The 10,249-nt window shown below is 46.1% G+C and overlaps 1 long non-coding RNA gene across 1 annotated transcript; it reads left to right on the top strand.

Annotated features, from left to right (window-relative positions):
• Positions 1-6,019: 6,019 nt before the first annotated feature.
• On the top strand, positions 6,020-10,243 carry LOC116070871. The gene is made up of 3 exons (XR_004110608.1): positions 6,020-6,199; positions 7,337-7,440; positions 10,103-10,243. It is a non-coding gene; the product is annotated as an uncharacterized LOC116070871 (long non-coding RNA).
• The last annotated feature ends 6 nt before the right edge of the window (positions 10,244-10,249 follow it).

Raw genomic sequence — 10,249 nt, 5'->3', positions numbered from 1 at the left:
AGAAAGCTTCTGCCCCACAGGATCTGAGGGAGGCCTGTAGAGAGTCACACGTCAGCACAGAAACTGTAACAGGGAACTCGAGGCCTCCTGTCTTACCCTCCTGAGTGCTGGGACTACAAGTGTGAGCCACTGTGCTTGGGTAAACCATGATCTGAAGAGTCTTCTCAGCCTAGAGGAAATCAGTCTGATTTCTAAAGGCTGCTATGAAGAAAGCCCCACTAATCTTGCTCTCACCTTTCCTACAAGCTGTGTGATTAGGGCCTCCTATACTTTGTATTTGTGGCTTAAGCTGGGGGTCTAGGGTTTCTAGAACATCAGAGCTGAGGTATTCTCGAAGCTGGATGCTTTGTAGGCTCCCCGTGTTTGGGAGTCTGACAAGGAATGATGAGCCGAGCCATGGAGAAGCTGGTTCTTTCGGTTGCCACAGAAACCGAATGGAGCTGGATTTAGCATTAAATTACAGGGTACACACAGAGATGGAGTTAAACATTTGTCTACCCTGCCTGGTTTCCTTTTCTTTTCAAACTGAGCCTTCTCAGAAAATGGCAGCAGCACCCGTGAAGCTGAGTGGGGGCAGCGGAGCACAAAGGGCACGGGTTGGAGGGTTGCCAAGGCTTTGAAAATGCCAAGGGCTCAGCTTCCCACCGGAGGCAAAGCATCATCCTCCTAGACTCTAGGACCTGCCCTGGAGGGAGGGTATCAGGGAAGGGAGCCGAGAACTGAGCAGAATTTAAAGCTCGTGGTTTTGAGACATTTGCTTCCAGGTGCGCATGGCTATTGAATATTTGCAGATAGCTTGTTGAGATGTGCTGTACATGGGAAACCCATGTACCAGGTCTCAAAGACAGCATGATAAGAAAGAATATATGTCATGTAAAATATTTATTACATTGAGTTGACAATATTTTTGATATATGAAGTAAGATATGACTTTAAAACAATTCTACCTATTTCTGCTTACTGTTGGCAATGGTGTTACTGGATAATTTAAAATCCCACGTGTGGCTCACATCGTATGTCTGTTGGGCTGTTTAGATTCTGAGACTGTTGAAAGCTGGATTAAGACAATCTACGAAGTGGAGAAGTTGTCCAACATTGAGTTCCCTTGGATTATTTGCAAGATGGAGATGTTAAGCCTTCTCTAGAATCCTGAGTCTATGACAAACTTTTTATGCCATCGTATGTTCTGCAGGGCCCTCTGCAGACTTTTCTCTTAAGGTCAAGGTACTCATGTCCCTAGTTGCCACAGTTTAGTGTGTGCTGACTCATTTTTCAGGAACAGTACTGGGTATGCATCACAGTAGCCAAAGATTCAAAGAAGCCATGTGAGCAAGTGGCTTGGTTCCCCCATGTTGTCACTACATTTTCTCTCCACCAGCAGACATTTATGCTAAGGGTTTTTTGATGGACACCGCCTTATGAACATCTTATGGAAGAAGAAAAACTCAAGTTTGCATTACAGATGGGTGGTTGTGTTAGTTCATTTTCCATTGTTGTATCAAAATACACTAGGCTGGAGACTTTGTACAGAGGAGAGGTTTATTTGGCTCATAGTTCTGGGGACTGTAAGGTCAAATGACATTGTAAGGGCTCTCTGGCTATATTACTTCATAGTGAATGGCATCATGTGGGAGGAGCATTGTGAGCAGGAAAAATCATGGCAAGGCATGAAGCCAGAGAGCAGGGAGGGGCTACTTCCCCCTGTTCTTTCTCTTAGAACTAAGTGAAGTCCAAGGAAACTATATTAATTCCCCTTGAGGGTAGCACTTCTAATGAATTAATTACCTTATACTAGGCTCCACCTTTCAACACCCCCAAACCCAACCCACAGGAAACCATAGCAGCTGACTTTGCATGTAGGTGCAAGCTTGCAAATGAACTGCTGTGAATGGGTCTTCGAAATACTCTAAATAGGCAATGCGCCGGGAAAGTAGACATAGTCATTCTGGTAGAGATGGGTTGAAATAGGAATATACATGAGTTCCTGAGAAAGAGCATATAGTTTGAGTAGTTGGCTGGTAAGAGAAACGGTTGTAGGAAGAGGCAAGCAGATGAGCCAATGGTAGAGAATCTGTTTTAGTCAAGGTTTCTATTCCTGCACAAAACATCATGACCAAGAAGCAAGTTGGGGAGGAAAGGGTTTATTTAGCCTTACACTTCCACATTACTGTTCTTCACCAAAGGAAGTCAGGACTGGAACTCACAGAGGGTAAGAACTCACACAGGGCAGGAACTTGGAGGAGTGGATGCAGAACCCATGGAGGAATGCTGCTTACTGGCTTGCTCAATTTATTTTCTTATAGAACCCAAGACTACTAGCCCAGGCATGGCACCGCCCACAGTAGGATAGGCTCCTCACCCTTGACCACTAATTGAGAAAATGCCTTGCAGCTAGATTTCATGGAGGCATTTTCTCAACGGAGGCTCCTTTCTTTGTGATAACTCCAGCTTGTGTCAAGTTGACACACAAAACCAGCCAGCACAGAATATAAGGGTTTAAAAATCTTTGTGTTGCATTTTAATACCACCTGAAGGAAACCATCTTGAATGAAGCCCTGGGCAACCCAACAGAATGACCACCTGGCCTCTGTTTTCTGTCACCTAGTATCTGGTGATGGACATGTGGGTTACAGTAGACATGGCTGTGGTGGTAGGTATTGGGATGATACATGTCACATTTCAGAAGAAAACAATAATTCAGGGATCCAAGAGAGAAGTACAAACAAGGGTGGTCTTGCTCTCTACTCTTCTCAGTGGAATATGTGACCTCATTCCTTGACAATGTAAACTCTAGAGTCCAGAAGAACTGGTTCCCGATGAGAGCTTTCATCAGTGGATAAGGGCTCATTATAAGAACTCTAAACTGCTACTGCCCTTCTCCCAGCTCTTTGTACTAAGGGATCAATAGGGGAAAAGCTCCATCATTCTGACAGGTATGAAGGGCCCCATAAGAGGAGGCGATAGTGTCATTATCACATAGAGGGACAGGAAGGCCTACAGTTAACACTAGGACCTCTCTTGATAGTGCCCAGTTGAAAGCAAGTGGCCAAGAATAGCATCCACGGCGAGGGGCAGGTGCGATTAGGGGCTCAGCCTCTTTAGGGATAAAGGTTTGTGTAGCCATCAGAAGGGATTTACAAGGGTGAAAAGAATCTAAAATGGATAGTAGAGGAGCCTATTATCTAGACAAGAGTCAGCTGGTGCCTCCATGTCAGATGCAGCTCTGGTGGCTTGTCCCACTCCCACTAATCTGAAAGTTTCCCCAGATTGACAAAGCAGCTAGAATGGCAGAGGAAGGGCAACTTATTGTATGAAGCCAGAGATGGTACACTGTGTTGGATTTTGAATGTTACTCAGATTTATGAGCTTTATTTATTTATTTATTTATGAGAATACAGGGCTAAAGTATCTGTCTTCTAGACGCTGAGTGTATTTGGCTTCTAATGACCTGAGAATCTCCTTGATTTACTCTCCTCTGAGGGAGCCCAACTTTCTTCAAAGGGACACCCATAGCCGATGACTGAGTGGTATGGAGTATCATGTGTCTGCTCACTGGTCTGGATTCAGGACAGCATTGCAGGACATTCCAGCCCCTGAGCTTCCTGTGAGCTTTAACCGCTCCCTTTCCTCAGTCTTGCTTTTATTGCTCCCTTAATTATTCTTGAGAGCACCCCCAAACTCTCCCTGTGTGCCAACTTGTCACACAATGCATTTCCTGGACTACCTCACCTGGGAGCTCTAATGGCGGCACGACGTAAGGGAGTGTTGAACTCAACTTGGAAGCTCTGGGTTCTAGCTTAATAGGTGATCAGGCTAGCCCATGTGTAAAATGGAAACATTGGGGAAGGGGTTTTGATCAGGTGATCTGGAGCCACTTCTAGCTGTAACTTTGCACTAATTGGGGAAGGGACAGAGTTTCATGAGGAGTATACAGGAAGCCCATGAATCCTTCAGGCATGCTGTGCTTGATTTCTATATCTATAGATATCACATCTATCTATAAATCAAACACACACACACACACACACACACACAAAGGTTGAGTGGTTTTCCCATTGGCTGTCCCATTTAGAAAGAATCAGAACTGGCATAGGCGCTTTCCTAGCTTGACTCTTGTTTCGAATGTTTACCCTGGAGTATGTGCAGGCATCAGATTTGAGTTGCTTAGGAATGGCTGAGAACTGATCGGATCTCCTCTATACGGAAATAGATTCAGTATAGCTAAAGTTTCTCTAATTTTAACAAGGCCTTATGCAATGGAGGTATCTATCCATATTTTGAGAACCAGGAACCCTTGGGCTCAGGATTAAGCTGAACAGGCAGCAAGTGATTGCTATGTGAGGAAGTCCAAGTGTGATCTGAGTGTTACTGTGGACACTGAGTGCTACAGATGGGCCAACCTGATAGTCATCTCAGGTTGTCATGTAGAAAACAAAGCCACGGAAAGGAGCACCGACACTTTGAAACAGTAGCTCAATTAACTAAGGGGCTTAATAATTAAAACAATCAAAAGGCAGAAATAAAGATGTGGTTCCTTATAAGGTATATTTTCAAAGTAGTCTCACATCTTCATCTCCGTCTCACTCTGATGGATGTCAGTGTCTGCCTGTGCCTTGTCATGAAGTCATTTCACCGTTGTGTGATTCTGGAAGAACTGAGGGGCAATATTGTTGACTGAGGCTGTGGGAGCTGAGAGCCCTTCTTAAAAATGCCTGCAAGCTTCAGTGCTTCATACAAGTTGTTATCCTAGCTGGCATCAGTATTCTGCTTAATGGCTTTCTTCGCTTATGAGGGTGTGAGTGAGTACCGAAGCCATGCAGTACATGGGAAAATAGACTCACCCCTTCTGAGTGTGTCAAGATGGCTCACCTGCTAGACCCCCTGCTCACTGCCAGCTGCCTAGCTAACAGATGTCCTTGATGCCTAGCAAAGGAAGTTCTGGTGCCCCAGTGTACAGGGTGGCCTGGGCATGAGAGTAAATAATGGAATGTCCTCCTAAATCCCTGTCTCTGCCAAGTGTGCAGTCAACCTACACCCATGGCTGGCTCATCCGCTGAAGATAATAAGAAGAACCGTGAGGGGAGGCATGCATTCCATGGCAAATGTGCCTTCTCTCGTGGCCTCTTTCTGCCTCCCAGGGATTGGGGAGAGCTGTCACCTTCACGTAGCTAACCTAGAGCCTGCACAGTAAGTCTTAGCCACTTGCTGGCTTTGTGCAAGTTGGAAAAGTACACATGGCAAGTGTCCTTTGGCATTCAGAGCTTGCAAAGAGCATGGGAGGCAGGAGAGTGGGTTGGAGCTGGTACCCTGCCAGGACAGTAGCTCTGCTGTCCTTCTTCAAAGAGGAAATTGGCCCAATGTCCATGGGCAAACTGTATGGATAAGACCCATGGACAGAATACAAAGCCCGTGTTCTGCCTCATGACCATTTTCTACTGAAACGGTAGAAATGAGAATTTGTAGACTTTCCCTTGCCTCCCAGGCTTTGAAAGGAAACCTGCCTCCCCCTCCACTGGCACTTGGTCCCTGGCTCCTTCTCCAAATCATTACTCCTGTTTTTTAGCTGAGCACCTGTCGATTTCCTTGAGGGTTTTTTTTCCCCTTTCTGTTCTCTCCTCTTACCATCAACAGCTTGCTTTATGAAATCATTTTCCTAAGTAATTAAATCACCATTCACAGTAGATCTAGGCTTTGTGACAACACTGAGAACCAATCGGGGGACACAGATGTGCTGCAGAGGTGAGGCTTATAGAATGAATGGCTGTTGAGACAGATAGCCTCCATGTGACATGTGAAGTTGAAGCACATAATTACCTCATTTAATCCTCAATGACAGGAGGATTTTCCCATAGGTAAACGCTTTTTATTACTTCTACCTTAGAGACATTGAATATGAGACACCATGGTCCCACGAGGCTCGGCAGGCTGTGTGTGATGCCTCCTCTGGTAGAAATCGAGGCATTGTGTGCATTTGTTTCCTGTCCAAACCTATGCAGCTGCACCTCTTCTTTCTAGGTCCCTTATCAGTGGCAGGATAACAGCACAGACAAATAGAGACCACAATTGGATCTGCTTTCTGTTTCAAGGAATGACCACCCAGAAACACCAGGGAACTGAATGGCTGTAAAACCATTTACTCCACATCTCATCCGTTTATTAGACGTGATTGGAAATAAAGCCTTCATCTGGGTGTCATAAGGTATGCCTGATACCCTAGCCGGCAGGAAATGGAGGCAGGATTGTGAGTTTGAAGGTTAGCCAACAGTTCATTGGGCTTTTTCTCAAAATAAAGAAAGAAAGAAAGAAAGAAAAAAGCAAACAAGTAAACAAGTGAGAGATTAAAACTTTCAAATAGTAAGGGTTGATTCTATCTATCTATCTATCTATCTATCTATCTATCTGCCTGCTTCAGGCAGAGAGGGTTCAGAGACAGCAGGTGGCGCTCCTTCTCCTGGAACAGATGGCTGCCTGCAGCTTGCCTTCAGACTGGGTGGGGGATGGATGCAAGCACTCCAAGGGCTTGGCACTCAAGGAGAACAGGGCAAAAATTTGCTGCTCATAACTGTTGGCCAGATGTAAGCATCCTAAGACCTAAACACACCCAGAGGGTCTACCTGGGTAGCTTGGATAGGCATGGTCCCCGTCCTATGACTTGGCATAGTGACCATGTTTCTAAAGGCTAATTAACCTTCAGCTAAAGGTACCTTCTGTATCTTTTTGGGCTTCAGACTTTGATGTGTGAGAGCCACATGGCCTCTCAGTATGGTAAATCTACTGCAGGGAGCCGGGAGCCGGGAGCTGGCTCAGAGGTAAAGTGCTTGCTGAATGAAAATGAGAACTGGAGGAACTTGGATCCTTAGCATGCATATAAACACTGGGTGAATGTGGAGGTCTTTCTATCTCAGTGATGCTTGGGAGGCTGAGACGGGATCCCTGGAGCAAGAAGGCTAACTAAACTAATTGAATTGTTGACTTCTGGGCTCAAGTGAGAAACCTTGCCTCAGTGTATAAGGTAGAGAGTAATCAAGGAGGATACTCAGCATCAACATCTGGCCTAAACACACACACACACACACACACACACACACACCCCTGGACATACAAAAAACACACATACACACATAGATGTACATACCCACAAAAACAAAACATGTACTTATCATGGGCCTTATGGAAAGGTAAGGGACTTGGGGTTGATGTGCCATGTTGAGTGAGCTGATATTCCCTGTGGGGAGCGGGAGGGATGTAAGGAAGGTAGGATCCTGGAAGACCCTCTTACCCAGAAGAATGGGGCTTTATTTGAGAGATGTTGGATCTGGGAAACACCTTATATTAGCTTCACTTTCAGGACAAGTTAAGAGATGCCCTCTGTCCCATGAATAACACCAGACAATTCCACAGTGAAGGGAAGTGCCCGCTGAAGTAGAAATGATGGAGCAGGTAAGGTCACTTGGCTTCAGGCAGATCACTTATCAGCTGTCCACAGATGATCATGATTAATTACTGGTGTGTGTGTGTGTGTGTGTGTATAACTTTGTACCCCTACTTAAAAAATCTGGCCATTACTGTTATCAACAATCATCATCTGTCAAGAGTACCAGCCTGCTGAATATGGCTGGATGTTAAGGAAGACATGGAAGTCAACATAGTTCACTACCAAGTTCATTGTCTACTAAGAACAACAGTCAGAATCATTTTCCTTTCAGCTCAAATATGCAAATACAGCTCCCAGGCCCACTTCTTCCACTGCACTTCTCTTAGTTTTCTAGTACAGAGAGAAGACAGCTTGTGGGAGCCAGTGCTTTCCTCCTCCCACATGGATCCCAGGGATCCCAGCACCTTCACCTGCTGCCCATCTTGCTGGCTCCCGCCCCATGTCCTAAGGTTTGCCTAGACACAGTCAGTCATGTGAAAAGGATGACTTTCAGACGGAGGAACAGGACATCGAGTTTGCTTTGCCCTGGTATTCACACAGCGTCTGGGGTGTCTTGTTGAGGGTTTTATTTGTCAGGAATAGACTCTGATTCCCGAACTGAAGGCTTTGGGGATCAGACATGAGCAGAAGCAGACAGACAGCTAAGTAAAACCACACTAAGCAGGAATCGGGCAGCAAATGCTCCGAGCTGCAGTGAAGCATGTGCCCGAGACAGCTGGAGCACCTCAGGTGGATGCTGCCCAGGGTCCTGGGCACGAACGTGGGCACTTTAAGAGACAAGCTAAACATTGTGGGCCCAGGCCAGTTCTGAGCATCAGGCTGCAGGTGAGCTGCTGACTCATCTCTGTGGCCTTGTTGCCAGTAGCAACTGGAACAGCAAGGGGTGGGGTTCTTGGTTATTTAAAAAGAATAGACGGACCAAGGAGGGCAAAGGGGTGATGTTCTCAACGGAGACCTGAAATAGCAGCTGTAAGAGGGCTGTACATCAATGATTTGGGGCAGGCCTTAAAAACAAAACACATCTGTATGAGGATTCAACCACGTTGGAGGAGTTAGTCAGCAGTAATCCCCTGACAACTGTATGTGTGTAGATAGTAAGAGAAAATGAGACATGCAAGGTGGCCATGTCCACATGGAGAGTGTTACAGAGCCTCATTCTCATGCATTCTGCATATGTTAATATATGTAATCTTACAGAAGCTCTGTAAAATAGGCCAGGTTATTACAGTCTCATTCTAGTATAAGTGGAGGAGCTGGAATTGAACCCATGACTGTTCAGTGTCAGAACTCTTGACCACACACTGTTCTGGTATTCAGGAAGGAGAGTGGGCCGAGGTGTCCACACCAACTGGAAGGTAACTAAGGGTGGCGCATAGCTAGGAGCTGAATCATGTTGCTTCAGCTATATAAAGAGCCAATCTCCATCCACCCACAGTCCCCATCAGCTGAAATGTGCTGACATACTTATGTAGATATGGGGACGGGGGAAGGGCTTGTTGAGAAGGCTAAGGGTCCACCTGAGCCCTTGTAAGGCGGGCAAGTGGAGCTGTGAGCGATGCGCTAGCAGTTTCTGGTGACCTGTCTGCGTGTCTCAGGCCACAGTCTGCCTAGAATGGCTCTGGTTGGTTGCTGGGGAGAACAGAGATCATTAAACATGATTTTTGCCATCTCAGAGTTAGCCTACTTGTAGTTACTCGGCCAGTTAATTGGCCTGGGAGCCATTAGAAAGAAGGCAGGAAGTACAAGGAGAAATGAGGGTGGACCCTTCTTAGCTGTAGTGCGCGTTGACATTTGAGTCAAGGAATCCATAGTGGGACTGGTTAGAAGCTACCAGGGACCCTCTGGATTCAGGGGTGGTGGACAGCTTCTCCCACAAAGCTGGTGGCATTCCTTTGCCTCTGGGCTGGTGGTTTTGACACTTCCATGGATACGTGTGGTCGGGATTTCTGACCCAGCTCCCAAGGGTTCCTACACTTTTCGGGCAATCGTGAAGCCCCGTGGATTCAGAGTTCACTCCGTCTTCTTTCCTCCAGCATTTCTCTGTTCAGGTTGATGCTCTCTAGTTCTACTTCCATTTTGTACAGTTAGTGTTTGGATCTGTACCAGGGCCGTACATCCAGGCGGCCAAGATTTAAAGGGGTGGTGGTGCTGGTGGGGGTGCTAAGGAGATGGATAAGAGTTGGTGAGGAAATGCTCTTAGGTAAAACTGCTTTGGCAGAAAGACTGGAAAGTAATGAACAGGCACAGAAAGACTTCTGCACAGAACCCGAGATGCAATCAGAGTTCAGGCATCTATGGCGAAGGCAGCACCAGCTACAGTCAAGCAGAAAGACACGAACGACCTCACACCTTCAGGAACGAGCGCTGGTGTAGGCCCACGGGAGTAAATTAAAGGGTAAATGAGGCAGGCGAGGAAGAGGAAGTCAAGTAAAAACTGAACAGAGAAAAGCAAAAACCAAACAAACAAAACAAACCGAGCAGAGATGAGTCTAACTCACAGCAGAATTAACTGGGCCTAGGCTAAGGGAAAGACTGAATTACAATGATTAAGTTTTATATCTATATCTAAATATATGTTACATATTCTGTTCCCTATGATATGCATTATATTCCACAGTCTGGTTAGAAAAGAAAATGTTGACTATGAACTCCAGGTCTGTTCTGCAGAAATTGTGGGCCAGGAGGCTGCAGACAATACAGAGAGAGAAGGCTGAGAGCCCATGGCCGGCAGTTTCAGAGAGAAGCTACATCACTTCCTGTTCTCATGGAGACTTAATTCTGGGGCAGGGGCAGGGGCAGGGATCCCTGTGTGTG

The sequence above is a fragment of the Mastomys coucha genome, unplaced genomic scaffold (genome assembly GCF_008632895.1).
Source record: "Mastomys coucha isolate ucsf_1 unplaced genomic scaffold, UCSF_Mcou_1 pScaffold1, whole genome shotgun sequence".
Classification (NCBI taxonomy): Eukaryota; Metazoa; Chordata; class Mammalia; order Rodentia; family Muridae; genus Mastomys; species Mastomys coucha.
The sequence above is the reverse complement of the archived record's forward strand: the minus strand, read 5'-3'. Positions and strand labels throughout refer to the sequence as shown.